The sequence below is a fragment of the Doryrhamphus excisus genome, chromosome 5 (genome assembly GCF_030265055.1).
Source record: "Doryrhamphus excisus isolate RoL2022-K1 chromosome 5, RoL_Dexc_1.0, whole genome shotgun sequence".
Classification (NCBI taxonomy): Eukaryota; Metazoa; Chordata; class Actinopteri; order Syngnathiformes; family Syngnathidae; genus Doryrhamphus; species Doryrhamphus excisus.
Window position 1 is genome coordinate 27,226,635 of NC_080470.1, and position 11,631 is coordinate 27,238,265.

An 11,631-nucleotide genomic window follows, 5' to 3' on the forward strand; every position below is an offset into this window, starting at 1 on the left:
TATCTCTCGCCGCAATGGCTGAAGTTTCGCCTTCACTAATATATCTTTTAAACTTCTGTGTTTCCTATAGGCAGAAATTGGTTCAAAATTTTCCCAAAGTCCAGATTTCCCCATTATTTTCTCATAATTTTTCTTCATTATGTTATTCATTGTCATATTCATTTTTGAGTAATTCGTAATAATTGGTACGATTTGTTTGTTTTTTATTCGTTTTGGTTTGTTCAACAGCTTTAAGCAGTGTCTCAGAAATGATCGTGAATACCCTCTTTTCCTCAATGCTTTAAATAAAATCCTCACCGCCTCCCAAAAGTCCACTTTCCTTGTACAAATCCTTTTAAATCTAATTAACTGTGACTTGACTATGCCTTTGAAAGTATGCTTAGGATGAAAACTAGTTTTAAATAAAAGCGCATGTGTGTCCGTGTCCTTGAAGTATACTTTTATATCTAATTGATTTTCTTCCTGAAAACTTGGCCCTTTATACACTGTCGTGTCTAAGAAATTAATCGAATTGTCCTCCACTTCAAACTTTAATTTAATCGATGCATCATGGTTATTTAATATCTCAATGAAATTATCAAATTCTTCCTTGGTCCCATTCCAAATTCCCCAAATATCATCCAGATATCTAAAATAATGCAATGGTTTAATTGGACATTTGTTCAATGCTTCCTCCTCCCACTTAGCCATGAAAATATTGGCATACGCCGGTGAAAATCTCTTTCCCATTGCTGTACCTTTTATTTGTAGAAAAAATTCCGAATTGAACTCAAAGTCATTTCTCGTCAGATTTATCCTTAACAATTCTAAAATTTCCCCATCTGGTCTTTTAATATCTGGGAATTTATGAAACATATGTTTTACCGCTGTTAATCCTGATTCCGTGTCTATATTCGTATACATATTTTCTATGTCTATTGAAAAAAAGAAAGCATTGGGAGGGACTTTTAAACTTTTTACTACTTCTGTAAAATGATATGTATCTTTGATATACGCCGGATGTTTAATTGACAGGGGGTTTAGGAAATAATCTATGTATTCCGCTGTTCCATAGGTTTCACTCCCACAATCCGACACAATGGGTCTCCCCGGTGGCGTCCCAAAGGGTGGGAACCATTGTTCTGGTTTTTTATGAATCTTCGGTAATATGTAAAAACGTCGTGCTCTCGGTTCGGAGTTGCCCATAATGTAATCCCTTTGTTTAGCTGTAATAAAGTTTTTATGATACAAATTATAAACAATCGCTTGTACCATCGGGATCGTCTGCAAATAAATTGGATCTTGTAATCTTTTGTAATACCTTTGATCATTCAGCTGCCTATAAACCTCTTGTACATATTGTTCTCGTCCTAATATTACTACCACACTCCCTTTGTCTGCTGGTTTGATTATAATTTGCCTATTTGCTCTTAATTCTTTTAAGGCTTTAGCTTCTGCCCTAGAAATATTCGTTATTTCACGTTTTACATGCCTAAATTGCCTAAAAGCTTCCCAATCATTTTCTATTAATGTATGTAATTTCACAGATGTACTTTCAGGTGGTGGCCCCCAACCAGACGCCCTGACAAATCTCCGTTGTTCCCGGCCTTCTTCCCCCTCAAAGTATTCCATCAATCTGAGTTTCCTGTGATATTCTTGTATATCATATCGTAGTTGAACCCTTTGGTTTTTGTAAAGATCCATAGTTGGAACAAATGTCAAGCCTCTATTTAACAGATCCAAATGTGCTCTCGACGGTTGAAATTGTTTGGTCAAAACCACAACATTATTATGTTCCACTGTCGGTTGCTGTACCCCCTCCCCATCCGGGTTTAAGGGGTGTCCAAGTTTAAATAATCTATCCAATGATTTAGCGTATGTATCCCTGTCAGTTTCGTCCAATGCACCAGGTCCCCCTCTGTCTCAAAGTGCATGTCCGGTAAGAGTGGGATGTATGCCATGTGTCCCTTGATGTACTCGTTCAGCTGTTCCAGCGTCTCCTTACTCTCTGCTGGTAAGTCCGAGGAGAAGTTGATTAGTGGAACCCAGATTTCTGAAAATGGAAATCTTTTCTTCGCCGCCCTGAACATTCCCGCCAACTGTCTACTTGCCGTCTCCTTAAACCTTTGATCCTTGTTGTTGATGCCAAATGATAACACCAACTTTTCCACTGTGATATGCCCTTCTGCCCTTGCCAGTAGGGACTCTGCATTCCGAAAAGTCGCTCCTGGAAAACACTCGATCTGCAAATCTTCCAGCTCATGTGGGGGGAACCTACACAAGTTAGAATCCCCTATAATCACCCACTTCTTCTCTACCCAGAGACTCCAGTCCACATTCTTTTGGTTCGTTGTCTTATGGCGTTTTGTGTAGAACCTTGTAGACATTGGGATCTCCCCTCCTTCCTCCTCCTCATCCGATCTCAATGATCCTTCCACATTGTCCTTCTCTATTGTCCAACTATATGCTCGCTCCGACATTTCCGGGGAAGTTTCTCTTTCTTGCTCCCTTATTTCTCCAGGGACCAATGTTGGTGTGTTATCCAACTGTTCCCCCATCACCTCTTCAATCAATATCCCCCTGTCGCTCCTCTCTCTTTCTTCTACTTGGGTCCACTCTTCCATCCTTGTCTCGCTTTCTCTTTCTTTCTCATTCTCTCTTTCCTTTCTTGGTCTTCTCCTAGGTTTAGGCGAAGGTAGGGGCATTGTCTCAACTATTGGTGGGGGTGACCGTTCCGGTAGTGGTGTAGACTGTATCTCTACCAGCGGTGCAGGTACCTCCTCTTCTACCTGCTCTGTCATAGTTGCCACCGACTGTATTTGTCGGGGTTCAGGAAACTCTTGAACTAGTCGTTGTGACTGTTCTCTCCTTTCAATCACCGCTTCCGTTTGCCCCACATTCTCTCTTCTTTGCGGCGCACAGGCTATGATCATGGCTTCTGCCTGATCAATAACCTCCTGTCTGACTCTGGGCAAGTTCTTGCGCATCCATCTAACTGCCACTTCAAATGCCTCCTTCCAATCCTGAGACCATTGGTCCGACAGTTCTCTCAGAGATTCCTCTAACTGTCTCTCATAATGTTCTTGTAACACCTGTAAGGTAGTGCACCCCCAATTTTTTGCATTTCCATAAATGCCATCTTCCGTCCTTTCTGATGGAAAAGCCGGTTTAATCATCTCCCCCAACCATTCCACTATTTTCATGATTGTAGGGGGGCCTTCATACCGCCCTGTTGGTGTCACATTCTGTAAATGGTGGACCATCTTGATGATTTTGTATAATCTTCTCACCAGTTGTCCAAATCTTGGATCCGTTGGTGGATCCTGTCTTTGAAAGACAACTCTACGTTGTTGTCCTTGTTGACGTCCGTCAACACCTTGTCGCAGTACTGCCGCATAAGATCGTGGTTGCTGCCAACCACTTCTCAAAGCCTGGGGTCGGGTCTGAAACCCACGGGGAGGCACAGGCCAGTCAGGCTTTGAGTAAGCTCCTCCCCCTCTGGCTGAGGAGGAAGAGGGAAACGCACGGTCCTTCCCCCGGGCCAGACCTCCTTCCCGGTCCCTGGAAGCAGGGACCCAACGAGCCCCCGCCCTGTTCCTCATTTGGGGACGTTCCCTTGAACTTTGGTCGCCACGAGAGCGCCCCCTACCGTAGCGCACCACAGTCCATTCCCCATCCGTGGGGTACATAATTATCAAATGTATGTTTTTTTCTTTTTTATTTTGTAAGTTTTTATGGGGTTTTTTTGTTTTTTGAAAAGAGAAAAAAAACAACAAACAACAAACAATAAACAACAAACAACAGGTTTTAACCAAATAAAATGTCTAAATTAGACTTTGAAATTTGGTGTGCTATGTCGCAACGTTTCGATCGACTAGGATCTTCCTCAGGCGTAGCACACCAGTACAAAAAAAAGGTCCTTCTCCTTCCACACTCAACTCAAGAGTGACCAACTCTTCCTCTGCTTCTCCCTTATATAGGCTTCTGCTGTCAACCCAAACTAAAGAGAAAGTAAAAAGAAACTAACAGCATAGAAACTTCTCAATCTCTCTCCCTGTTGTTTTACTGCCCCACACTCCTCCCATACACACAAACACCTATATACACATCATTTTAAATCTGTATGCTGATTTATTTATTTATATATTTATTTATTAAATTATTTATTTATTTATATATTTATTTATTTATTAATGGGTTAGGGTTAGGGTTAGGGTTGGGGCCAGGGTTAGGGTTAGGGTTAGGGTTAGGGCTAGGGTTAGGGTTAGGGTTAGGGTTAGGGCTAGGGTTAGGGTTAGGGTTAGGGTTAGGGTTGGGGCCAGGGTTAGGGTTAGGGTTGGGGCCAGGGTTAGGGTTAGGGTTGGGGCCAGGGTTAGGGTTAGGGTTAGGGTTAGGGTTAGGGTTAGGGCTAGGGCTAGGGCTAGGGCTAGGGCTAGGGTTAGGGTTAGGGCTAGGGCTAGGGCTAGGGCTAGGGCTAGGGCTAGGGCTAGGGCTAGGGCTAGGGCTAGGGCTAGGGCTAGGGCTAGGGTTAGGGTTAGGGTTAGGGCTAGGGCTAGGGCTAGGGCTAGGGCTAGGGCTAGGGCTAGGGCTAGGGTTAGGGCTAGGGCTAGGGCTAGGGTTAGGGTTAGGGTTTGGGTTAGGGTTAGGGTTAGGGTTAGGGTTAGGCTTTGAGTAAGCTCCTCCCCCTCTGGCTGAGGAGGAAGAGGGAAACGCACGGTCCTTCCCCCGGGCCAGACCTCCTTCCCGGTCCCTGGAAGCAGGGACCCAACGAGCCCCCGCCCTGTTCCTCATTTGGGGACGTTCCCTTGAACTTTGGCCGCCACGAGAGCGCCCCCTACCGTAGCGCACCACAGTCCATTCCCCATCCGTGGGGTACATAATTATCAAATGTATGTTTTTTTCTTTTTTATTTTGTAATTTTTTATGGGTTTTTTTGTTTTTTGAAAAGAGAAAAAAAACAACAAACAACAAACAATAAACAACAAACAACAGGTTTTAACAAAATAAAATGTCTAAATTAGACTTTGAAATTTGGTGTGCTATGTCGCAACGTTTCGATCGACTAGGATCTTCCTCAGGCGTAGCACACCAGTACAACAAAAAGGTCCTTCTCCTTCCACACTCAACTCAAGAGTGACCAACTCTTCCTCTGCTTCTCCCTTATATAGGCTTCTGCTGTCAACCCAAACTAAAGAGAAAGTAAAAAGAAACTAACAGCATAGAAACTTCCCAATCTCTCTCCCTGTTGTTTTACTGCCCCACACTCCTCCCATACACACAAGCACCTATATACACATCATTTTAAATCTGTATGCTGATTTATTTATTTATATATTTATTTATTAAATTATTTATTTATTTATATATTTATTTATTTATTAATGGGTTAGGGTTAGGGTTAGGGTTGGGGCCAGGGTTAGGGTTAGGGTTAGGGCTAGGGTTAGGGTTAGGGTTAGGGCTAGGGCTAGGGTTAGGGTTAGGGTTAGGGTTAGGGTTAGGGTTAGGGTTAGGGCTAGGGTTAGGGTTAGGGTTAGGGTTAGGGTTAGGCGGGAGGGTCTGAGCCCGTCCCCTGAATGGGGCAGGAGGAGCACGCTCCATCCCCCAGTCGTTCCTGCCACCCCGGTCCCCTTGTGGTTGACGGAGGCGTTGGGTTAGGGTTAGGGTTAGGGTTAGGGTTAGGGCTAGGGTTAGGGTTAGGGTTAGGGTTAGGGTTAGGGTTAGGGTTAGGGTTAGGGTTAGGGTTAGGGTTAGGGTTAGGGCTAGGGCTAGGGTTAGGGTTAGGGTTAGGGTTAGGGTTAGGGTTAGGGTTAGGGCTAGGGTTAGGGTTAGGGTTAGGGTTAGGGTTAGGGTTAGGCGGGAGGGTCTGAGCCCGTCCCCTGAATGGGGCAGGAGGAGCACGCTCCATCCCCCAGTCGTTCCTGCCACCCCGGTCCCCTTGTGGTTGACGGAGGCGTTGGCGCCTCCTCCCATAGCGGACCTCCGTCCAACCCCCCTCAAAATCCCTCATCTGGACTTTTTTGGTGTGTTTTTAATGTCGCCTTTGTTATCCTATTGTAATAAATGAATTTTAGGTTTGTTTTTATGGTATTCAAATAATGAGTTGTGTGTTTTTAATTAAAAAAGATGAAATAAACTGAAATGAATTGAAATGAGTGTGTTTTTTTGAGAAAAAAGAAAAAAAATTAATTAACTTATCTGATTAATGTATTTTTTTAATTATTTAATGCTCCCTTTTAATTATTTAATTAACTGTGTAGTTTTGTGCCCGTTGCAACGTTTCGACCCTTACGGGTCTTCCTCAGGCTTGGGCACAAGGAAACAACACACAAACCAACTCTCCACTAACCGCTTGATGTTGCCTCTTTGATGGTCAGAGCAAGAGTGTGTTTGATCTTCTGTGTCTCCCTTTTTATAGTGTGTGGTTTGTGATCCAATTTGTTGAGTGTTGTTTTAACTTGGTGACTATGTCTTTTGCTCAATGAATGAAATGAATGTTTTTAACCCTATTTCTTATTAGTAAAATCAATATTTAAATGTAACCAATGTATTTTAACCCATATGATATATACTATATGATATATGGATTATAAATCTTTTAATATTGCTTTAATTGATATGATTTTAATCTATGCATATTTAGATGTAATCAATGTATTTTAACCCATAGGGTATATAATATATGATATATGGTTTATAAATCTTTTTAATATTGTTGTAATTGATATGATGTTAATCTGTGCATATTTATACAGTGGGGCAAAAAAGTATTTAGTCAGCCACCAATTGTGCAAGTTCTCCCACTTAAAAAGATGAGAGAGGCCTGTAATTTTCATCATAGGTACGCTTCAACTATGAGAGACAAAATGAGAAAAAAAAATCCAGATAATCATATTGTTTGATTTTTAAAGAATTTATTTGCAAATCATGGTGGAAAATAAGTATTTGGTCAAAAACAAAAGTTCATCTCAATACTTTGTGATATACCCTTTGTTGGCAATGACAGAGATCAAACGTTTTCTGTAACTCTTCACAAGATTTTCACACACTGTTGTAGGTATTTTGGCCCATTCCTCCATGCAGATCGCCTCTAGAGCAGTGATGTTTAGGGGCTGTCGCTGGGCAACACGGATTTTCAACTCCCTCCAAAGATTTTCTATGGGGTTGAGATCTGGAGACTGGCTAGGCCACTCCAGGACCTTGAAATGCTTCTTATGAAGCCACTCCTTCGTTGCCCGGGCGGTGTGTTTGGGATCGTTGTCATGCTGAAAGACCCAGCCACGTTTCATCTTCAGTGCCCTTGCTGATGGAAGAAGGTTTTCATTCAGAATCTCACGATACATGGCCCCATTCATTCTCCCATTTACACGGATCAGTTGTCCTGGTCCCTTTGCAGAAAAACAGCCCCAGAGCATGATGTTTCCACCCCCATGCTTCACAGTAGGTGTGGTGTTGTTTGGATGCAACTCAGCATTCTTTCTCCTCCAAACACGACGAGTTGAGTTGATACCAAAAAGTTCTATTTTGGTTTCATCTGACCATATTACATTCTCCCAATCCTCTTCTGGATCATCCAAATGCTCTCTAGCAAACTTCAGACGGGCTTGGACATGTACTGGCTTCAGCAGGGGGACACGTCTGGCACTGCAGGATTTGAGTCCCTGGCGGCGGAGTGTGTTACTTATGGTAGCCTTCGTTAATATGGTCCCAGCTCTCTGCAGGTCTTTCACTAGGTCCCCCCGTGTGGTTCTGGGATTTTTGGTCACCGTTCTTGTTATCATTTTGACCCCACGGGGTGAGATCTTGCGTGGAGCCCCAGATCGAGGGAGATTATCGGTGGTCTTGTAGGTCTTCCATTTTCTCACAATTGCTCCCACAGTTGATTTCTTCACACCAAGCTGCTTAACTATTGCAGATTCAGTCTTCCCAGCCTGGTGCAGGTCTACAATTTTGTTTCTGATGTCCTTTGACAGCTCTTTGGTCTTGGCCATAGTGGAGTTTGGAGTGTGACTGTCTGAGGTTGTGGACAGGTGTCTTTTATACTGATAACCAGTTCAAACAGGTGCCATCAATACAGGTAACGAGTGGAGGACAGAGGAGCTTCTTAAAGAAGAACTTACAGGTCTGTGAGAGCCACAAATCTTGCTTGTTTGTAGGTGACCAAATACTTATTTTCCACCATGATTTGCAAATAAATTCTTTAAAAATCAAACAATGTGATTATCTGGATTTTTTTTTCTCATTTTGTCTCTCATAGTTGAAGCGTACCTATGATGAAAATTACAGGCCTCTCTCATCTTTTTAAGTGGGAGAACTTGCACAATTGGTGGCTGACTAAATACTTTTTTGCCCCACTGTATATAGAGTATATCTGTTTATGTAATATATGGCTCCAAACCTTTTCCTACCCTTAATATGTATACAAAATAACTATTTATTATCTTAGGACGTTTTAACTATTTATTGTCTTTTAAGGATTTTTAAGTTTTTATAGAAAGCTTTTATTGTTTTGTGTTTTGGATAGGGGCGGGGCTAGGGTTAGTTAATGTTAGTCGGGTTAGGGTTAGGGCCTGGGGTTAGGGTTAGGGTTAGGGCTAGGGTTAGGGTTAGGGTTAGGGTTAGGGCTAGGGTTAGGGTTAGGGTTAGGGTTAGGGTTAGGGTTAGGGTTAGGGCTAGGGTTAGGGTTAGGGTTGGGTTAGGGTTAGGGTTAGGGCTAGGGTTAGGGTTAGGGTTAGGGTTAGGGTTAGGGTTAGGGTTAGGGCTAGGGACAGGGTTAGGGTTAGGGCTAGGGTCAGGGGTGGGGGTAGGGTTAGGGTTAGGATCAAGGCTCCTCTGATTTGAGAGGTATCATAAATCCTTCTAATTGTATATGAATTTAGTTGTTTTTGCTCAATCTAATTGTATCTTATCTGAAGTAATTGTTGTTTTTGCTCTCCTAATTGTTTATGAATTAAATTATTTTTGCATTCAAGAATTCAGTTGTTTTTATTCCATATACGTTCGATTCAATCCTAGTGGGCTCCTTGTCCGTAGCAGGTAAATCCATCTTCTTTCAGCTTTCTTCCTCTCCTCCTCGGTCCAGATCAAGTTCCTCTCAAGTCCTGCAACCCTCACGGAGTCCCAACCATGAGACTGGAAATGTTCCGTAACCGGTTTATGGACATCTTTCTTGTTCCTAATGTTATATTTATGTTGTGTCATGCGGGTACTGATTGAGTTTCTGGTCTCACCCACATATTGTTTTCCGCATCTCGTACAGAATATCAGGTAGACACAATTGGAAGACCGTGGACTAAATTTTTGTGGGATATGAATTAGAGTTTTATCCGTCCTATTTCGGACATATTTTAATCTACAAAATTTGTCTCCTAGGCTGTGGGGTTTCTCCCTTGTTAATGATTGGATTTTTGCCCTGACCAAAATGTCTTTTAGATTTTTATTCCTCCTGTACGATGAAATTATTTTAGAATTTGGGATTATGTCCTGATTTCCTATCAATTCTGCAAAGTTGTTTTTTAATTTTCTATTAATGATTTGGCTAGTTGTTGAAAATGAAGTTATTAGGGGGATTATTTTCTTTTGGTCCCTTTCCTTTTGTATTTGGAATGTTTTGAAAATCTGTCTCAGAAAAGATCTCGTATATCCCCTTTTTCGTAGCGCCCCAAAGAGGGTCTTCACGGCTTCCTTAAAATCAGTTTGTTGGGTACAAATCCGTTTGAACCGGATGAGCTGTGACTTCACGATTCCCCTGAATGTATGTTTGGGGTGCAGACTTGATTTGAACAATAGGGCATGTGTGTCTGTAATTTTGAAATGTACTTTAATGTCTAGGCTCTGGTTCCTTTCGAATGTAGGTCCTTTATAGACGGTTGTGTCCAGGAAATCAATTGAGTTTTGGTCCAATTCGTATTTAAGTTTGATCGAAGGATCGTGAGAGTTCAAAATATCCACAAATTCTTCAAATTCCTCTCTTGATCCGGTCCAAATTCCCCAGATGTCATCAAGATATCTCCAATAATGCATGGGTTTTTTCTGACATTTTGCCAGCACTTCCTCCTCCCAATTGGCCATAAAGATATTGGCGTACGCTGGGGCGAATTTTTTGCCCATGGCTGTCCCTTTAATTTGGAGGTAAAATTGCCCATTGAACACAAAATCGTTTTTGGTCAGATTGATCTCCAATAGCTGTAATAGTTCCTCGTCTGGTCTCTTTGGATCCGGATATTTCTGGAAAATTTTCTGCACCGATCTAAGGCCTGCTGGAATATCAATATTCGTGTACAGACTATCAACGTCCATGGAAAAGAAGTACGAGTTCGCCGGAATTTGCAAGCCCTTGACAATCTCTATAAAATGGTAGGTGTCCCTAACGTAGGCCGGGTGTCTAGCGGACAATGGATTCAGGTACACGTCTATGTATTCTGCCGTACGGTAGGTTTCACTCTGACAGTCTGAAACAATTGGCCTTCCGGGTGGTATTTCGAAAGGCACTGTCCATTTCTCTGGGTCTTTGTGAACTTTGGGTAAAATGTAGAACCGCCGTTCCCTTGGTTCCAGGTTCCCCCTCAGGTATCGTTTTTGTTTTGCATTAATGAATTTTTGGTTTTGTAATCTGTCGAGAATGCTTCTAACTATTGGGACGGTTCTAGTATAGATTGGTTCCTCTAGTTTTTTGTAATACGTTGTGTCACTCAATTGTCGTTCCACTTCGAACATGTATTGATTTCTGCTTAAGATAACCACCGCACTGCCCTTGTCCGCGGGTTTGATTATTATATGTTTGTTCTGTTTGAGTTCCCTAAGTGCTTTGACCTCATTCTGCGACAGATTGGGTTTCTCTTTCCGAGGTCTGTAACCTCTTTGGAAAAGTTCCCAATCCTTCTCAATCAGAGTTATTATTTCCTTTGGCAGTTCCCCCATTGGTGGGGACCATGTTGAGGTCCCGATGAAAGGACGTGGGCCCGTGTCCTCGGAATCCTTGAAATATGCGGCCAATTTAATCTTCCTATGGTAATTTTGGATATCCAATTGCAGTTGTCTTTTTTGGTCTTTTGCTATATCTACTGTTGGAATGAATGTTAGTCCCCTGTTTAACAGATTGTGTTGTGGTTGTGTGAGACGAAAATTCTTGGCTAAGACTATGACATTTTGTGCCACAAAAGATCGTGTTATCTTGTCCCCCTCCTGTATCAGGCTTACTGGGGGTCCAAGTTTAAATGAGAGACCCAGTGGGCAAGCATTGCTTCTGCCGTTCTCCTGGTCCAATGGACGTGGTCTCCCTCCGTCTGGAAATCGGTGCTCCTAAGAGCCGGGAGAGTGGACCTGTTCCTCTCGAGATAGTTGTTAAGCGTCTGTAGCATTTCCTGTTCCTCCTGGGGCAATGAGGGTGAGAAGTTCAGTACCGGAATCCAAATCTCCGTCTGTGGAAACCTCCTCCTTGCGGCCCTAACTGCTCCCAATAGCTGTTTGATGGCGGTTTCTTTGGCCTTCTGAGCCCTGCAGTTGATGCCAAAAGACAAAATCAGCTTCTCCAGATCCACATAACTCAACGCCTTCTCCATCAGTGCTTCTGCATTGCGGAAAGTGGCCCCAGGGTAACTCTCTATCTGCAGATCGGGAATAGAATATGCTGGAATCCTGGATAGGTTAGAGTCG